Genomic DNA, 21429 nt, shown 5'->3' with positions numbered 1-21429 from the left:
GCTGATGGCTGGCCAAAAGGGCTGCTGGCTAACAGGGGTGGCTCCTCCTGGGAGTAAGGGGTGGGGCTGGGCTGGAGGAAGGGGGCTGGAAGAAGGGGCTGGAGGAGGGCTTTAGGAATGTTTTGCAGCACAAAGTGTGCATGTTTGTTTGGCCCGCTGTGTTGGTCTGGCCAAACAGACATGCACATTTTGAATGTTCTCTACCCTGCTGTATTGCACAGCAGAGTGGAGAACATGCACAGGCTTCCACTCCCAATCTGAGCTGCGAAGAAGGCTGCTCTGACCAATCACAGCACTGCTGTCATGCTGGTGACAGCAGCATTGTGATTGGCTGGGAACCTGTGTGCAGCTTGGAAGAGGAAGAGGATGGAGGGGAGACAAATGCATCTCCTCTGAAGGTAAGAGTTTTAAAAACTTTGTAAAGTTTTTTTCACCCCTGACCCCATACCATCCCACCCTGCCACCCCCGTTGAGTAGCAGCCACCACTGCTGGCTGACCATTCATATTTTTTTCTCAGCATTACTGAATTACAACTGTAGGAGTACTCATCTCCCTCCCAGTGGGCATAATGAATCTTGAGCCTGCCCCCTAGAACACCTCTCCCTCGCACATCCTTCTTTACCACTGCCACAAAATCGGGGCTTATAAATTCTTATCATGATGTTTTACGTGGCCCCATGATTTTTCTCACTCTGAGCTACTTATTGATAAAACTCCTGTGCTAAGGGCCAAGCTGGGAACCCAAAGCAGCCCTGACAGGTTTTGTCAGACCAACCCCTATAGGGTACATTGTGAGTGAGCCAAACCTGTCCCCATAAAGTACATAGTAAGTGAGCCTGAGAACTACAATGGGGCTTGAGGAGGTTCTCCCACCAAGACAATTTGGAAATAAATGGAAAGGACTGTGCATTCTACAACACATTTTTCATTATATATTCAATTGTACTAGTTTTTAAAGCACAGTAAATGATGACCAGGATATGGCAATCTTTATTGGGGCTCTTGAATAATTGTCTCACCATCACTCTCTAACAGTGCCTCTCATCTTTCCATAGCCCCGCTCTCACATATAATTTATTTGTTTTATAGTAACTCTCTTACTAGCATAGGGTGTTGGAGCACTTTACATCACACACACATACAGAGGCAATAAATCATACATGTGTAAATCAGTGTTTACAAAATGTTATAAAACACAAAGGGGAGTACGAATTGAAGGATTTACATGTCATCCATCCTTGTAGGCATTCCTTAAGAGTGCTTGGTCTGGGGTAGCATACAGTTAGGATCCTGAACATAATAAAGTGGTTAGGGTTGACATTACCATCGACAATTTACCTTTTGTGGCAAAATTAGAATAATCAAAGACTCGGATTAAACATAACTTTCTAATCTGTACCATGCAGTTTGCATACATCTCTCTGATGGCAGTTCATAGCTCACTGTGTTAGATAATGATTTTAACTTATGAACGGCACAGTAGCAAAAGGATATCTATGTCAAAAACAGTATCCCACTGAGCTATGCACATAAAATACTGTCCTGTAATCTGCATAGTATATATTCTTTGCAGCAAGCATATTATCCCTCTGCACTACCTTAGATGATTCAATATTGCCACTAGGTGGCAAAACTCTGATCTCTCTCCAGCAGGTACATTAATCACCAACGGTATCTTGGCACTTTTATTGTTGCCTGAAAACTGTTGGCTATACAAGGAACTCTGCAGTGATTTTAAAAATGCTGCACTGCTATAAAACCGCTCCCTCAGTAACAAAAGAGGCCTCCCACCCTTACAGACCCCCAGGGAAATGCCCCATGACCGATAGGGCCAGCCTGGTGCTAATATCTCTTTTCGTGATGAACGTGTAAAAGAAAATGTGATGATTTTATCATGATTTTAATAAACGTTGCTCATCATTTCTTGTACTTCTGGAATACTTATCAGGGTATTGTGGTCCAGAATACCCTGAACACCCAATACAAAAAAAGTATTGTCATGTTATTTACAGGTACATGGCACAATTTGGTGACACAACAAGCCAAACAAACCTATACAAAGCCTAATCTACACATTTAAGGAATATATTTGTGGGTATCAGAAAAAAATAACTAAGTAATTAGCATCTCTCTTTAGGCCTCCTCTTGGAGCAAAATGAGACTTTGTAGGTGGACAGACATGTTATGTATGGCCTAGAGGCAGCTTTGGCTCACTCATCAGCCTTCTGTAATGAAAATAGGATTAATAAAAATATCCACATACATAAATGCAGTGAAAGTTGGGTGATTCACAAAGATGCTTATGAGTTTGTGAAGTAGTGCTCCTGTAGCCCTCTTTATGTACTGATGCATACCTGTGTACCATCATCTTATTGGTCCCAAATGGCCCAGATCATCGTCTCATAAAGAGAGCATTGGCATTCTCAATTAAATCGTTCTATAACCACAAGTAAATGGCCCCCAAAGGACAGCAGTATATGAGCCAGTTGCTCATTTTTTTTCATTTTCACACTCACATTATCGTATAGGTCCCTAATGTCCCACATCAACATCTCATAAAGAGAGTATTGACATTTTCCAGTTGAATCTTTCAATAACCAGAGTAGGCTAGTCCCACTCCAAAGCAAGCAGTATCAGAGCCTGTATCTATGACAATTGTTTATTCTTATTGTCAATGTTATTTTTGTGTTTGTTTGATTTGGTTTGATTGCACAAACACAATTGTCGCAAGGAACTTAAATATACCAGATAGTCTTTTCATCAGGAGTGCGTTAGGTCACTCAATATTTTTACCTACATCTGGAGTTAATACAGTCACTCCTTTAATCGCTTGGATGTGAAGATTTTCCAGTTCTTTTGAGAGTACCTCACCTTTAAATATGGCCTTGAATGGATAGCCATGGCTCTACATCATTTTTTGACATTACGGAAATGCATAAGGCAGAAATGGACCACATTTCCTTCCATTCCTGGAGGCCGTGTAATATGCGGGAGACGCACGACGCATCACACCTGATTGTAATGTGTTTCAGCTGGGCATTACGAAGCAGCTTAAATGCCTGTCCCCATCCTGTTCTTTCAGCATGAAGAGCCAGGAGATGCAGGACCTAGTAGATATCCATGTGGTTTGTGAACCCTTGGCGACGTGAGTAAAGGGACTTAGGTCCTTATTTATAACAATGGGCAAGATGTTTGTTAATGCACCGGTTGTTTCCGGCATGGGTCTGCGTTTGGTACAACACATACTGGTTGCCATCTCCACACAAGCAACACATTGGCGGTCATTCTGACCCTGGCGGTCAAAGACCGCCAGGGCGGAGGACCGCGGGAGCACCGCCGACAGGCCGGCGGTGCTCCAATGGGGATTCCGACCGCGGTCGGACCGGCACCACTGGCGGGCTCCCGCCAGTGTACCGCCGCCCCATTGAATCCTCCAAGGCAAGCTGCGCCGCCGAGGGGATTCCGACCCCCCCCTACCGCCATCCAGATCCCGGCGGTCCGACCGCCGGGATCCGGATGGCGGTAGGGGGGGTCGCGGGGCCCCTGGGGGCCCCTGCAATGCCCATGCCACTGGCATGGCATTGCAGGGGCCCCCGTAAGAGGGCCCCTACATGTATTTCACTGTCAACTGCACCCGTCGCACAGCTTCCACTCCGCCGGCTCGATTCCGAGCCGGCTTCATCGTGGAAGCCTCTTTCCCGCTGGGCTGGCGGGCGGTCTGAAGGCGACCGCCCGCCAGCCCAGCGGGAAAGTCAGAATTACCGCCGCGGTCTTTCGACCGCGGAACGGTAACCTGACGGCGGGACTTTGGCGGGCGGCCTCCGCCGCCCGCCAAGGTCAGAATGAGGGCCATTGTGTGACTACAGGGCCAAAGCTCCTCCTACACCGTGGTGGAGTCTGACAGTATACCCTTCAGAGTAAGTCACACTAACATTTTTTATGTTGTTTTACCAGTAGTGCTACCTTGGCTCACTTGATGCAGGCCTTATAACTTGCATGGGTGGTGGTAACCACTCAGGTAACAATGGTTATATAGAGAATGTGTCCTCTTTATTGGTCTTTTCCTAGTGCACTAAGCTACCGGTTGTGGTCCCAGGCCTTAGAGAATACAATGGGCCTGCTATAGTACAAGTGAGTCAATTAAGAGAAAAAGAAAGTTGTGGTTTCTTGCATGAGCACCAGGTGTGTTGTTTTCACTAATGCACTCTGATCATTTGTGCACATTTGGGCCCCTATTTATACTTTCTTAGCACCGCATTTGCGCCGCTTTGTGATGCAAAAGCGTGGCAAACTCACAAAATACAATTGTATTTTGTAACTTTGCACCGCTTTTGCATCAAAAAATTACGCAAATGCGGCGCTAAAAAAGTATAAAAATTGGCCTTGGTTTTTAATTTACAGGTACCACTAGTCAGTGATTTGGGTACTGTACGTTGGTAAGGTGAGTATAGTACTCACCTTGCATGCCTAAGAAGTTCATTGTGGCTGTAACAAGTGATTCACAAGTCATCAACCGGATATATGACAACATTTGGAACCAGTCCTGACTAATGCCCCAGAACATTATTTGGCCATATAGTAGGGCAGAAGCATGTTGTCATAGAAAGAGTCATAGGACCATTCATACCTTTCATTGGCCCTTGTTACTGATTTTAGTTTGTGTTCATTCATCCCTGCTAACAAAGGAATAACTGGGTGTGGATGAGACATTTTTAGTACACTTAGCTTCCCCCAGTCACTAGATATACAAAGAGCTCCCTGCAATATGGTTGAGCCAAACCTGGCTTTTAGGGGCCATTGTGATCCCCATGATGAAGCATGCCACTACTAGATTGGGTGAGGGTTATATCTAAAAAAGAGCATGATTTTTCTTCTGAGTGGTAAACACTGACTAGGTGCACTTGAGCTAGTGTTAGGAAGGGGTACCCTACAATGTTATATTGCAGTTTGAATTGTATATCTCCCCAATATTCCTCCTAATATAACTTTCATGAGCCACATGGCCTAGTTTTTTTCGCCTGATATCCTGCAGATGCAACCTTTGCTACTCTAGCTATCTCTATGGTTAAGACTCGAAAAGAACCAAATAACTTTAATCGCCTAATATTGAAGGATCGCTTGTCCGTGGATCGAGTGTCTAGAACTGCCTGTTTGAACTATGTTGAAGTGTGCTTTATCAAAGTAAGAGAGGCCGAAATTTTTAAACATCCTGAATCAATTGTTACTGGTGATGTTGCCTGGACCAAGGCAGCATTTATGGCCTGGGAAACAAAAACGAGAGTTCTGATTGAAATGAAAAAGATCTCTGTTAGAGCCTGTATTCTGATACAAACTTCTCCGGCATTGGAGCCTTATCTAACTTTGATATGCAAAACCATCATCAATTGTGAGCGACGTGCTTCAGACTCAACATGATTCGGCATCAGCTGACTATTCCCTGGGGGAGTTTCTTTGATTTTGATTCTATTTCTGTACCATGTAGACATGACGGTGTTTCCACACAGGACATTTTGCATTTTACCTTTTATAAAACAAATTGTAGCATAATCTCCCTTTGTTCGCTGGCAAACATTTTTTAAAAGTACGACCTGCTCTGTATTACTTACAGCTATTGTCTGATGTGCGTACCTGTTTATATTTGGCTTATTTTTTGTCAGGAGCTCTCAGACTTAGGAAATCACTACAACTTGATTGATGTATGTTATTTATTGCTGATGTTTTTTATATTTTTAATTTGCAGAAACCGAAAAAATAACATTTGATGATGATGATGAATACAAAATAAAAACATTTGCACAAGGGCCCGAATGCCAGACTTATTGGCTGTTGCAATGATGGTTATTTTTCTGAGTCACTCACATGTGGACATAGCAGATATGTGTGTGTGTTTCAATGTTTTGAGGCCCAAAAATATTCTAAAACAGGTGTAGTGTAGGCAATCGGATTTAAATCAAACTTGGTATTCCTATGTCTACTAAAGGTGTATTTCCCAAATACATAATTTTCAATAGGCATAGATTCTAGCTTTAACCGAGGTGCTAAATTACTTATAGAAAGGAGAAGCAATTCCGGAAAGACTCTAAAAGAAAAGTAGGTGTAAGTTGATTCTCCTTTTTTGTCACTGATAATTATAGGGCCATAGGAGAAGATATGAAATGATCAGATATTTTAATTCTAAATTTCCCCTGAATGTTCTTCCACATATTGAACAGGGGAGAGAAAGGAAACGTCTATATTGAGATGATTTATGTTTTTTCCCAAATAAGGCTTTTTGCCAAACTTACACTGGAACATGTTTAACTTGTTGCTGGCCCTTATCGTACATTTCTGAATATCATAAGGAATTCTCAGAGGCATAATAGTGGGCATGTCTCCTCCGTTTCTGGCCACAATTAACCACTGGACTAGAAAACCTGATAAAACCAGGTTTTTACATTTTACTTATTGGAAATAATATATTTATGAAGACCAACGGCTCTGGGAGAAAATGACTTTTTTCAGATATCATACTTTCTCTTTTGTCTCCCTGCTGACGGCATAGTCACAGAGCAAAACTGAAGTCTTCAGAGTGCAGAACGATCTGATATGAATGGCTTTACTGCACTGTGGCATTTCCACAGATGCTAAACCACACATGGGACCAGATCTATAAAGACTATTTGCATTCACAAACAGCCTGATTGGCACGACCAGGCTGTTTGCATATGCAAAAAAGGCATTTTGGTATGTATTAATTAGGGGTGGGTGAAACGTTTTACTCCACCGGCGAAGTTTGTGGAGTTTTGTCCTCTCCACGTGCGTAACGTGGAGATCCAACCAAATTCGGCACTCTGCCACATGGTAGAGGTTTTTCTCATGCGTCTCACCAACAGTAAGTTGATGAGTGCAAGCAAGAATTGGTGACCCCTAGCGCAATTGTAGGGCAGTAGGAGGTACCAAGCGATGGAAAAGTTGCAGCTTATGTAGAAAATCCACTTGAGCTGCAGCAAAACCAGCTCGAGCAGCAGCGCCCTCTGGGGTGCATCGTGGTGGCTTTCACTCTGATTTCTCACTGTGGTACAAGCTCCCAGTGCTAAAAAACAGTGCAGGCAGCTCGACATACTGATTGGTCATTCATCTCCACAGAGTTTTCATGCAATTCCACAAAAGTCCACAAAGTGAAACTCTGTGAGTTAATCTCATCCTTAGTATTAATCCTAAAGTAGTGTAAATCACTAGAGAAAGCCTGGAGACACTCCAAATGCATCGTTGATCTCCAAAAAACTAAACAAGAGATAAATAAATACCACAGAGCACATACAAGGGCCATAAAGGATTGCTTTATCAAGTGAAAAAGAATAGCAGTTCTTCCAAAGAACATTTACAATTGTAAAATCATTTTTACAAACAGTCTGCCTAGCACAGTCAATTGTGCACTATGCTATTCATTGTGAAGAAATAGGCAATGTCTTCATGGTTAAGATTGGCAGCATTTATGCAACCTTTGAGAAGCAACCTCTTTTAAATGAGATCCCCTGGTGTCAGTTCAGCAGGCAGGGCTGAACTAAGAAATATTGCATCTTGCTCTGCTTATGAAGTGTTGGAAGTTAAGTCTGGATCCCCATTAGATTCCTGTCCCCATTTTATCTTTCCTCACCTCTCTTACATTTTAAGAATTTTTTTTAACACACATTTTTAATATATCTCTGTCTGCTGCAGAACATCCAAACACCAGGAAAGAAAGCTTCAATACTTCATTCAGTAAAAAATTGGGCGCAGGTGTCACAATTCTGCCAAATTACTAACCTATTTCATTGCTTCCCTACATGTCAAAAGTTCTATAAAGGCTAGTGAATGCCCAGCTCACTGCCTTTCTCCAAACTAACGACTTGCTAGAGTCTTCTCAAATGGGATTTAGAGCTAATAATGGTACTGAATCTACTTTAGTTGACATGCTTGACAATATCAGATTAGAAGTAGATCAGGGTAATGCCGCTATCCTGTTCCTACTTGAGTTAACTACAGCATTTGATACTTTGTCCCACGACCTATTGATAAAAAACCTTCTTGAGATAGAGATTCACCCTAGTACTCTAAAACGGTTGAACTCCTTCTTGAGGAAGGGAAGTCAATCAGTGCAGTGGGACATCTTTAGGTCATCTACAGCACGTCCAAATACGGAGTCGTGCAGATGTCCTCCTTGAGCCCCTTAATCTTCAATGTGTGTGTCTCCTTCATTGCAAAAATTGTCGGGAAATGTGGAATTTGGAATCTGTTCCTAAGCAGGTGACACCCAAGTGGTGATTTCAATAAGAGACAAACACCAGGAAACCAGGGAAAATCTTACTAGCTGTTTAATGGAGGTGTCAAGTTGGCTGAGAGTTCATTGTTTGAAATTCAATGCTGAAAAGATAGAGATACTGCTGTTTGGTGGAGCTCAGCAGATTTGGGACTCCTCTTCGGGGCCAGCTGCCCTAGGCTCATCCCTCAAGCCTAAGAAAGTAGCAAAGAAATTGGGGTTTTGATCAACAACTCCTTATCCATGCAAGAGCAAGTCAATGCTACATGCAGTGAATGCTGCAGAATATTCAAATGTTTGAGGAAACTGTTCGGCTGAATCCCCATGAATTAGCCCTGAACCATTGTCTAGGCTCTGGTTACGAGTCGACTGAGCTATGGAAATATGCTTTGTGTAGGCATGACAGATTATCTATTTTCCGGTCTTCAAGTAATCCAAATTGAAGAAGCCAGGCTCATTTGCAATAAAGATAGATTTAGTTCAACCTCAGCCTGTTTAAAAAATCTTCACTGACTCCCTATGCCGACAAGAGCAAAATGTATTTTTTTTTACCATGCCCATAAAGCACTTCATAAATCAGGCCCAGTGGTGATATGTTTTAAACAAGAATAATACAGACCATCTCCTAATTTGAGATCCCAGAATCTAGTGCTAGCCAAAACAACGTGTATTAAAAAGTCGGAACAGGGGACCACTCCTTTTCCTGTTTAACAGCGTCCCAATGGAGCTCATTGCCCCTTGACATCTGCCTTACAGAGTACCATAATACCTTCAGGAAAAACTTAAAAACTTGTCTCTTTACAGACTAATCCCTTTCTAACTCTATTCTTTGCCCCTGTATTATCCCGTCTTTGACACTCAAGCTTTAAGTGATTCCAGCACTGTGATATTCCCTAGGGGACAAGTGTTGCGCTTTAGAAATGTCATAAATAAGTACAAAATAAAAATTAGCTGAACAGCCTGATTTTCAGGGGCTTTCGGAACTCTGGAATAGATGGAGAGCTCTGGGAATGAAAGGGTAGTTCTTTCCATGTCATCACTGTTAGGTAGGAGAAGGACCAACCTCCACATCTGTTATGTCGGGGGTTGGAGGAGGGAAAGAAGAGCAAAAGGGTCTAGTGGGCTGATGGAAGTTCAAAGTATAGATTTTGTAAGAATTACTTTAAAGAATGTTGTTAACTTTCGGATTTTTGTTTATTAGTTTTGGAACCAGTTAGCCCTGTGTGGTGTTTAATGGGGGCTACCAGAGAAACATTTAACTTTTTATTACATTTTGTTTTACTCATGTCCTGTCCAGGTCAGACAGGTCTGATAAGGTGTAAAGTAGTGCATAATTATTCTTATAGTTAGGGCCTTGTGCTAGATTAGAACAGGTGAGGTATTAGTAGGAGCTGTGGGTGATTATCAATTGCCCTGGTTATGGAAGTACAACCCAGTTTTGCAATATGTACATGAATGTTTAGGAATGTTTAAGAATCGCAGCACGCCAATGTAAATCTCATGTCAAGTAGAAAGTAGTGGAATCTAATCCAACCAGTTGTTTCTTTAGTACTGATGGACAGCCAACAAATGGGTGAAAAAATATGTGAATACATTTTATAATACCAATATGATAATAACTATTACAGAATGTATGAACTGTAAAACAAAATATCTAATTTACTCAATCATAAGTACGTTTAGCAATTTGTATTCAGGTACCACCACAAATCTTCAAAGGAACGTGGCCTAAAACAAATTGGGGCATCCAGAAAAGGGATATAAAAATCTTCTTGCCTTTCACTAATAAAGTAGTCAGGATTGGGAAAATATCTGATCTTCTAATTTCATTAAATCTAGGCAATAAAACACTCCACAGTGATGGTGGCAAAGCCCATAATCTGAGACAAACATTGGTGAAATTAATAGGTACATTTCACTGGGATAGGGCACAGGGTGGATAAACAATTACATTAATTTATATGTGACTGAAATATATATTAAATAGAAAATAGATTGAAAATGTTGTTACCATCAGCACTACCTATGTGTAATAGGAACCTGGTTGGATAATGAGTGTAAATATGATACAGAAATACCAATCTATTCTATTTTAAGGAATGCTTTCTTCACACTACTGAACAATAATACTTTGACTGATGATTGATCAACACCTCTATCCAACAACCATGAGTACACTACCTGCTGCACAAAAATCACCAGCAGTACACACTAGGCCAACAGACAGTCAAAATGCCATGCAATGTCGTGCAGCAAGACACCTTGACACAGAGAGGGCAGGAATGTGTCACACTTAAAATTACAGGGTGCATTCCTCTCTTCTTGCGCTGGTGCACGATGTGCTGCCTAGCACCAATCCAGGCACCCTTGCACACATGGTGTAAGGGTGTCTGTATGGCAGGCAGAATTGTTTTTGTGCAGGAAGGTGCACCTTCCTGCACAAAACAATCCTTTGAGGCGTTTTCCTCTTTCTATGTGGGCTGCAGAATGTGCAGCACACATAGAAAGAGGAGAAAATGAGGACAAATAAAAATATTTCGCCTTGTTATGCCTCCCCTGGGAAGGCATGGCATTTTGAGCATTTCCTGGTCTTCAAATAATTGAAATTCTGGGAATGCATAGAAATGCATGGATTTATGCGTGGGAACATCCATGCTCCACCCATGGAACTCCTCCTTGGGGCAGAGTAACGCAAGGCAGTGCCTTGCTCTGTCTTGTGTTATTCCAGCTTTAACAAGCACCACTGGGAACGAGATGACCCCGAAACCTCATCTAGGTTTTATGTTCACCTTACGATACCTTGAATGGCGCAAAGGCAGTGCAAAACTTTGACAATTATTTCCCTATATGATGACTCCGACTGAGATGAAAAAGTAACTCTACACACCCCAAAAAAACTGGAAGCCATAAGACTCTCTCAAGGACAAGTGCTATTACAAACACAGCAGACCCCAAAAACAGAAAGTCGTAAAACATCCTCTATTTAACATATCATGCAATCTCTACTGAATCCATTAGTCACCTGACAAGGGGCATTAGTTAGAATTTAGCAAAGAGGGTATTCTGTCTCAAATACAGCAGAGTATTCTGTCTGTCAAACCATCGGTCCACCCAGCTCATTTAGAATTCGATGGCAGGATTTCTGTCAGTTGAGCCCTCAACAGCTCAGTCGGTGGAAGTCTTCCTCCAGTGGAGTGGGGGCGATCGTAGGAAAGACATAGCACAGTTCACCATAGGGTATTTTTCCTGTTCATCACCACTAGCTGAGGGATAGAGAAAACAATTAATAATGACCCCTACACACTGGGCAGGAACTCCCACGCTGTGGAGGCTCATTTGTTTTTTTATTTTGCGATTCTGATTTTGAAAAACAAACTTTTTAGTGTTTATCTATCAGACCTGACAGTATCAAAGCTGGTGGAGGCACCAAGGTGGATCACCATGCTGAGAAATCCTTAGTCTGCAACATTTAGCAGGTAATTACAGATACTGCCTAGTGCTGTTACTGTCCAATAAGCCAGCTAGCAGCAGAACTCATTAGGTGGCTAAGATTTGTTTGTTATGTTTGTGGGCTTGTAGCTGGGCAATTGCATCTCCCACTAAGGTGCTGAAATTCCATGGCATCCTTGATATGAGCTGTCAGTTAGGAACCGGAATGAGTGTTGTTTCTTCATAATGAGCACTTTTGGAGTAAGATAGGTATGATGAGATGTATTGCTACAGCTAAAGCTGCATTTCTGCAATGTCAAATACATATGTCTGTCAGGTCATGGTCTCAAATTACTTCTTGAACTGTGTGTTTTGGACGATGAGTTGTTTATACTGGTTGGTATCAATCATGAATTTATTGGATGGATTTTTTTTCCTTGAAATATTGGTTGCTGCGGGTCGGGCTGGTGTGTGTCAAAGCTGCTCTGATTGTAAGCACTTTTTAATTTATGAACAATTATAGCTATTTATTGTTTATGACACTTATGAAGCACACAGTCACTTTACATGTATTCTGGCGCTGATGGCGTATGTATAGACAAGATGCAGAGTGCTATGGAGGGAGCAAATCAGCGCACGTGGAATCACAAGGGAAAGAGCCAAGTTTTTAAGGCTTTTCTGAAGTGTGGTAGGTGTGTGGCAGATCTTAGGGTGGCTGGAAGATTATTCTAGAGCTGAGCAGCTCTGACCATAAAGGCTCAACAGCCCTGCGTTTTTTTTAAGACGTTTGCCACGTAAATGAGATTTGCAGCAGCTGAACGAAGGAACCTCTGTTAGACGTTTAATCTTATTTGCATGGGCATAGATCACTTACCTGAGTGGTTTAAAGACTATGCACAGAGATTTAAAGGCTATCCCCTGATTTATTAGGTGCCAATAGATTTCTTCATAGTGCTGGACACATAGGATCTTCTTGGTCTGTTCAGTGCCAGCATCACAGCTGAAGCCTGGACTTGGTAAGTCTCTTTATTAGATATTCCGTTAGTCAAAGTAACAGAGAGTTATAGTAGTCCAGACTACTTAGTATCACACTACACATGATCCTAGTTTTTGCATGAGAGGGCAGCATCAGTAAAATTCCTTAAGCCCCCGAGAATTGCAAAGCTGGTGATTGCCACCTTATTTACATGGCTCCTCATGGATAGCTTGTGATTACAGGTAACTCCTAGATTGCGCACTGTCTCAGGTTGTTTTAGCTCATTCTCCCTTGTCAGTAGCCAGAAGTTTGAAGGGAGGTTCATGGAGATTTTGGTAGTTAGATAGCACAGAAACTTCTCAGTTTTGTCACCAGTTACATTTTAGGAAATTCCTGGCTAGCCATTTGACAATATCACAAACATAGTTATGGAACGAAACAAGAACATCTGGTTTGATGCTTTCAATGGACAAAAGCAATTGTGTATCATCAGCAAAATTCACCACTGACATTAGTGTTATTAGAGGTCTCATATACATACTAAAAAGTATTGGGCTTACTGCCAGTCCCTCGGGGACTCCATGCTCAATGTTGTTGATGTCAGAGCAGTATGGAGGCAGCAAGATTGCTTGACATTGATCTGACAGGTAAGAACTCATCCAATGCAGTTTTGTGTCCCTGACCTCAGATCTGGCTAATTTTGCCTGTAGTGTCTTGTGATTAACTGTATCAAAAGGAGCTGATAGATTGAGTAATATCATAACCACTGGCTGGCCACTATCCACCCTCATCTGGAGCTTATCCATGGCCAGAAGTAGATCAGACTTGGTCATGTGCCCTGGCCTAAATCCGAACTTCTCCTCCACTAGCAGACTTTGATCTTCCAGATGAAGGAACAATTTTTTACACATGAAGCGTTCTAAAACTCTTACAGGAAAGAGCAAAAGCAATATTGGTCTTAAGTTACTGAGGACCAGAGAGTCTGAAGAGGGTTTCTACCAAGGGTGACTATAGCCTTTTTTCAGGCCATTGGGATGGTGCCAGATTCTAGTGATTGATTGCAAATCTGTAGAAGTAAGGAGGGGGCAATACATATGCCATGTCTTTGTAAAGTCTGTGTGGTAGTGGGTACAAAGGTGACCCAGATGTAGAGGACAGTGTCATTGCTCTAAAGCTCTCATCAGTCATAATTTCAAAAGAACCTAGCATACTACATTGGCTGGCAGAAGTGTCTGTGAGGCTGAGATCTATCCTATGTTGAGAGGTCCCAATGTCTTTAATGATCTTTTGATTTACCATAAGAGAATGCTGTTAGATTATCACATAGTGCTAATGAGAGTTCAATTAGTTGCTTCATGCTCTCTGGGTTAGTTAATCCACACATGATATAAAATATCACTTTAGCATTGTTAGAGGCTTTGAGAGCTAATAGTTGGCTTTTGTCTTACAGACCTCCTTCTTATATTCATTTGGGGCATTCTGCAGGTGCTTTTTATCCTAATCTGTGTAGCATCTGTGTAGGAACTTTGACAGTTTCTTTGCAATTTCTTGCAGGCTTGTGAGATGCTTTTAATATTGTATTGTACCATGGAGATGAGGGTCTACCTCGTGTTTTATTATTTTTTCAAGGGTATTACTCTATCTAGTGTTTCAATAATTTTATCCACTACAACTGTGTAATTGTCTTCTACTGTTCTCCTGTGATTATACATTGATAGAACAGTTTTCCTTGTGTTGGCCTATTTAGTTTATTCTAGGCCAATTCTGTATTCCGGACATTTAGGGTCTCATTATGAGTTTGGCGGTCCGACAACTGCAACTTTGGCATCAGACCATCAGATTATGAGTTTAGCAGTCAGACAACCAAAAGACTGCCCACGATCCGTCAGCACTGCCATAGTCAGTAGGGAGCTGACTGTGGTTGTCCAAATGGATTTGGCCAAAGCTGAAGATCCTTGCATTGAGACCGCCATGGACATTACAACCTGCCGGGCTGCCAAGCTTTCAATGGCCACCGTCATGGAACGCCTGTCTGTCAGGCAGTGAAGGGACCCAAAATGGAGGGCCCCAGGAGATACAGCAGCTTTTAGGGGGAGGTGGGGTTCCGAGGCGCACTGTGGCCTACGCACAACGTGTGCATGGGCACAGTCTGTCCATTGTTGCTGTCAGGTAGGGAAGTAAGGCCGGCAGTGGCTCCATTCTACTGCCTCAACCCCGTGTAGGACCATTGGAATGCTGCCATGGCGGTCCGGTGGTCCGCCTGCCAAACTCGTAATGAGGTCCTCAATTTCTTTATATATATATATTTTTTAAATATTTATTAATTGTTTTATTCAATTAAATACAAACCAAAAAAAAGAGGGAAAAACATACATTAATGCAGCAGAACTCCAGACGAATGGATAAGTATATTAAAAGTCATTACACATCATTTGACTATCATGGTGTCTTATTCTCAGGTGTGCCTCTACCAGCATCTCTCGCCACCCGCCAGTAACCCGGGACCCGTTCCAGAAAAGGGAATCATGATGAAAAGAGGGTCCACCATATCAGGAGAGATACAGCACTCCGTCGCACCATGCAAGGAGAACAACATAGCCACTCAATGGTATTAATCAGCCACCACCATGTAGGGAGAACTGCAACCAGGTAACAATTGCGATAACCTCTAGTAGTAGGCAGGCGGAGGGCACAACCACGTCACGCAGGACTATCACCCATCAAAATAACTCGCATGTTCCGGGGGGGGGAGAGGGAGAATCGCTTAATGGGGGGACATCAATCACACAACACTCACAGTCTGCATAGCCAAGTATTCTTCTAGAGGGCTCCAAATATCTTTGGGACGTGATCTCTCTGGCACAAGTTCCCAGAATACTAACAGTGCGTCATGGCAGAAAGCCGCATCTCGTAACCAGTCCGATCTACGCGGTGCTCTCCCCCTACCCCAGCACATCGCTACTCTCCTCTTGGCCAGAAGCATAAGCAGCCCCACTAAACATCTATGCGGGCTCTGCATTTCGTCCATATATCACAGCAGTGCTACCTTAGGGGAGAGGGGTATCTCTTCTCTTATCATATCAGCAATCGCTCGTCGCACCTCCTCCCAGTACTTATATACTTCCTCACACTCCCATGCCAGGTGGAAAAAGCCTGCATCCGGGGCACTGCAGCGGACGCAGCGGGGATCTGCCACCAATCCCATGGAGTGTAACTTCCTGGGTGTGTAATATATTCGGTGTAGAAACTTGAAGTGCAGCAAGCGCAGTCTATAGTTCGGGGACAATGTTCTCATATGAGCACAGCAGCTGCGCCACATCCCATCCGGGATAGGCTCCCCCAAGTCTCTCTCCCATGCAGCCCGGGCGGGCATCACCAAGCCGCCACTCTGCTCCTGCGCAGCATTATACAGCTTGGTTATTAGCTTGGAGGGGGATTTCGCACTGCAAAGTGCCTCCAAGGCCCGGAACTCGGGGGAGCGGCCGGCCCTGCGAAGAACCGATCCCGCAGCAAGGAGCGAACGCGGAGTGCATAAAAGCGCCGCAACGGGGAATCGTCACAGTTCAAGAGTGCGTCAGGGACACCCAACAGCCGGCCATCCACTACCCAGTCTCCCAGCGTCTGTAAATCAGCATCTCGCAGAAACCCGCGCACACCTCCATCACAGAACATCTGGCCGTCAGCCACCGCCATAACAGGTAGTGATGACGCAAAAGGAGCCAGCACCCCAGCCCGCCGCATCAACGTCTTCCGTGCTCCCGCAGTGCAGGAGGCCGTGTCTATGCCTCTGGGGCGGGGAAGAGCCCGCCCCCCAAGCAAACATACCAAGCCGCCAGGCCAGACAGAGTCACTCTCCGGTGCAAGATGTGGCATATATCGGGGCGGATTTAGCCAGAAGTACGCAAAATGTGCTTGGGCACTGTGGTAATATAACTCCAGGTCTGGAGCTGCCAGTCCGCCGCGATCGAACGGCAGCGTCAGTTTTTCCCACGCAATACGGGGCTGTCGTCCCGCCCAGGCCAGCCGCACAAGCGCAGATCTCAGGCGCCGAAAATAAGCTTTAGTGAGTGGCAGGGGAAGATTTATGAATAAATACAGAAATTTAGGGAGTACCACCATCTTAGTGATGGCGATGCGGCCGGTCAGCGAAAGAGGAAGGGCCATCCAGGTCTCCACCTTGCCCTCCAGCCATGTCATCGCTGTTTCATAGTTAGCAAGTCGGAGCGTCTCCACGTCGCAGTGTAGGTGTATACCCAAGTAGCGAACTGGCCCGTCCGCCCAGATCAGAGGGTATCGCGAGTCAAATCTCCTCACCCCGGGGGTTAGTGGCAGAATCATTGATTTCGACCAGTTAATGGTGACCCCAGAGAAGTTCCCAAAGCGAACAATTTCATCTAGTAAGATATCCAGATTTTGCCTGGGATTGCGCACATATAGCGCTATATCATCTGCATATAAGGATATCAGGACAGGACGTTGCCGGAACTGTAGGCCACTATTGCTATATCTCTGACGCAGTCCCGCCGCTAGTGGCTCCATAGCAGCCGCAAAAAGAAGCGGAGACAGCGGGCAGCCCTGTCGCGTACCCCGTGAGACCAGGAATGGGGCTGATATACCCCCATTAAGACGAAGCCTGGCAGTAGGCAGAGTATACAGCAGCCTGATCCAATTTACAAATCGCGCGCTAAGGCCCATTCGATTCAGAAGTGCAAACATATATTCCCAGGCCAGAGAATCAAAGGCCTTAGCCGCATCGAGAAACACAGTGGCCACGTCGTCGTCTGTCTCTAGTGATCCCAGCACTGCAAAGAAGGTGCGTAGGTTGTGGCTCGTGGATCTCCCGGGAACAAAGCCCGATTGATCTGGGAGCACCATTCTAGAAAGTAGTGGCTGTAGTCGAGTCGCTATCATTTTTGCAAGAATCTTATTGTCTATGTTTATCATGGAGAGAGGACGGTACGAATCACAACGCGTCGGGTATTTACCAGGCTTCAGGATGGTTATTATTAAGGCCTCCCGGAGGGAGGTCGGGAGGGAGCCCACCGCTAGGGACTCTTCATACACCTCCAGCAGATAGGGAGCTAGGATGTCCCCGAATTCCTTATAAAAGGCAGGGGTCAAACCATCAGTGCCAGGAGACTTATCCCCGGGTAAGCTTTGGACCGCCGCCATCACCTCCTCTACCGTGAACGGCACATCCAGATACATCCTGTGTGCCTCTTCAAACCACACTAACGCAATGCTCTCAAAATACTCCTTCATATCTGCCTCCCTGAGTCCCTCCGGAGGCGCATATAGCTGCGAGTAAAACTTGGTGAATTCCTGCAACACGCCTCCAGTACCAGTCACCCTGACACCCTCGGTGTCTAATACTTCAGTGACATAATTGCTGGCCCAGGGGCTGCGCAGCAACCCCGCGAGTGTCCTCCCAGCCCTCTCCCCCTCTCCATATCTACGAGCCCGCGAATGTCTCCCGAGGAAGCAAACCTCTCTAAGAGAGGCCTCCTCATACAGTGACACCTCTCGTCTAATTTCCGCAAGTACCTCGTTTGACCATGTGGCCTCAAGTCTCCGCTCCAGGACCTCAAGCCTCCTTTCAATATCAGCCATCTCTCGTCTTAATGCCTTCACTATCCCATGCTGTTTTGCTAGGCACTCCCCGCGGATCACCACTTTAAATGCTTCCCATACCGTGCCCGGGGAGTCCACCGACCCTCGGTTCTCCTAAAAAAATAGCCGAGTGGCCTCTTGTATCTCCACTCGGAAGGTGTCGTCCCGGAGGGCACCACTGGGCAACCGCCACATTACCATTGGATTTAACTCACTAGGCAACGCCAGATCTAATAGTACCGGTGAGTGGTCTGACAGCGTGCAAGGGAGATGATTAATTGCTCTAGTCCAGACCTCTACATCTTTAGTGCCCAACCATCGGTCAATGCGGGACCAACTGCTATGAAAGTGATTCAGACAAGTGCCTTCCCGCACACCCGCGTGTCTCCGCCTCCATAAATCTACCAGCGCGCCACTATCCATTACTGCTGTCAGAGCCCTTGCTGCAGAAACGTGTTGCATCCTGGCCACACTCTTACGGTCCAGCCAAGCATCCAGCACAACATTAAAATCGCCGCCCCAAATCACAGCCCCGGCTCCCAGCGACTCTGCCTGGCGCCATACCTCCAGAAAGAATTCCGAGTCATCCACATTTGGCCCATACACTGCCACTAGCCGGCAAGCCCTGTCCAGCAGCATTCCGCTCAGCATTAAATATCTTCCGTTGGGGTCGATAATGATCTCTCGCGTGCGCCATTGCAGCCCCTTACGAATAATGATTGCAACCCCCCGGGCATAGCTAGAGTATGCCGAGTGATGAGACTCACCAACCCAGCCAGCCCTCAGTCTGCTGACCGACGACGCCATCAGATGCGTTTCCTGAAGCATACAAATATCAATGCCATGTCGTTTAACATAAGCCATCACCAGCCGGATTTTTCGGTTGTCATTAAGTCCCCGCACATTCCATGTCAAGCATCTCACAGTAGTAGAAGCATCATCCCCCATCCAGACCCCCAGCCATGCAGCCCAGCATATGAACACAGCCCTCCACCTGCCAAAAACCAAACATAAAAAGAACCAAAAACGTTTCCCAGTTTGCCCTCACCTCCCCCCTCCCACCCAGGCCCCCCAATCGGACCCTAGTAGTATCCCGCCCAACCATCCCTAAAGCCCAAACTAAGGGTATGTAACATGAAAGAACCGGACTCATCCATGGGGGCATAGGCCCACCGATCAGCTCTCCACCCTAAAAAGGGTATGGGAGAGAGGGGGCACGGACAACCCACAACTATATAACAGGGGCAGATCGTGTAGCGGACCCATATTTCTCCACAGCTCTAGTGGCAGCGAGGTCACAGGTCTAACACTTAATCATTGTCGCTAAGCGAGGCGTTTTCTGGGTTCACCCCACCCGCAGCCCCCGCCCCCGCTGTTTAGGCAATCTTTTAACAAACTTATTCGCCTGCTTTGTATCCGTGAAGTATAGCACTTTGCCCTCATGTCTCACTCTCAATTTAGCCGGATATAACAGAGCAAATCCTATTCCAGCCTGACTGAGCATGCGCTTGATCGGCAGAAAAGCCCGTCTCTGTGCCTGTACTCCTGGGGTGTAATCAGGGAAAAAGTTAATTTCGGAGTTCTTAAATGTTAGGGGGCTTTTCTCCCTAGCCAGCCGGAGCACGGTATCTCGGTCCCTGTAATTTAATAGCCGTGCAACAATTGGGCACGGAGGAGTGCCCGGCGGAGGCCGAGGGCCCAAGGATCGGTGTGCCCTCTCAATCACCAGCAGCCGCAATAACTCTCCAGGAAACAGCTCTTGTAGCATGTTCTCGACAAAGTCTTCCATGCGACTCATATCTGTTGTCTCCGGCAGCCCCACGATTCCGGCCAAACTGGTCTTGAGTTCCATGAACATGGCTTTCACGGACATCTCGGGAGATCCCTCCTCAGTGTCTGCATCTCCGAGCCGGGGCTCGGAGGTGGCGCCCCATTTTTCTCCTCCGGAGAAGGAGAGTTTAGCCTGTCGCTTATCTGCCTTGCCCATCTTGCAGTATTACCATATGGTGCGACTGGAGTAGTCCGAATGCACTCGCCCAGGACAACGAGTCTCCAACGCCGGAAGAAACAACTCATCGACTGTCTCACTCACTCCACTAAGCTGTCAGGTGGCCCCCGGTACGCCCAGCAGCCTCCGCTTCTCTCATAGCCCTACATCTCCATGCGTGGGCCCAGATTGGCTGCACCAGTTTCAGGGGGCACGACTCAGCCCAGGAGAGCGGGGGGAGGAGGGGGCCAACCAGCCACGAAGCTGCTAGTCCGGGGCGTTCAGGCCTCCCGAGTCCATAGGGTACCGGGGTCAAAGAGCCGTACGAGCCAGGGCCCCAGACCCCCGCCCCACCCTCAGTCCGCCCCCTACCCGGCTCACGCTCCCAGTTCTGTGCAGGATTCCATGTGTGATCCGCAGGACGTCTGATAAATTTATACAGGCAGCCGAGGGCAGTGTCCAAGTTCACCAAGCAGGTTCCCAAGCAGGCCCAGATTCAGGCACGCTCCTTATTCAGTCCCGGTGCACCCCGCCAGCGCTCGGTATGCGCCGTCTTCCAGCCGGGCCCCGCGCCCCTCCGCCGTGTTTCCGGAATCCGGGGGCCCCCGAGGGAGACCCCCTCCAATGGGCGGGAGCGGCCCGCGAGGTCCGAGGCAGGCCGCAACACGCACCCAGAGCCAATCGCCGGAGAAATAAAGAGGAGGAGGGGGGGGTGGGGGAGCCGCGGCCCGAATCAACTGCCGGTCAGGCTTCCCCCGAGTCCTCTGCTCCCCTGTCCCCGCGCCTCTCAATCAGGGGAAGCGGTCGCCGCCTTCGCTCACCCCGCGCACACCTCAGGAGCCAGGGCGCGCAGAGAGCAGCCGGCGCTAGGCCTCTCGACGCTCCCCGCCTCCCGGACCCGGGCAGCAGTCAGACCCGGCCCAAACATCGTCGGCCAGCCTCCCGGGGGGAAGCGCCAGGAGTCCGCTCCATTTCCGCCCCGATTAGGATGGATTTAAGCGGATAAAGTGCCCAGCCCCGGCAGAGCCTCACAGGGTGACGGCCATCCTGCCCGGTGGCCAAGCCACGCCCCCAATTTCTTTATATTTTTATGAAAGGCCACTAATACATGGTCAGTCCAGCATATGGATGTAATGTCATCCACTATA

Source organism: Pleurodeles waltl, chromosome 2_1 (genome assembly GCF_031143425.1).
Source record: "Pleurodeles waltl isolate 20211129_DDA chromosome 2_1, aPleWal1.hap1.20221129, whole genome shotgun sequence".
Lineage (NCBI taxonomy): Eukaryota > Metazoa > Chordata > Amphibia > Caudata > Salamandridae > Pleurodeles > Pleurodeles waltl.
This window is presented reverse-complemented; position numbering follows the sequence as displayed.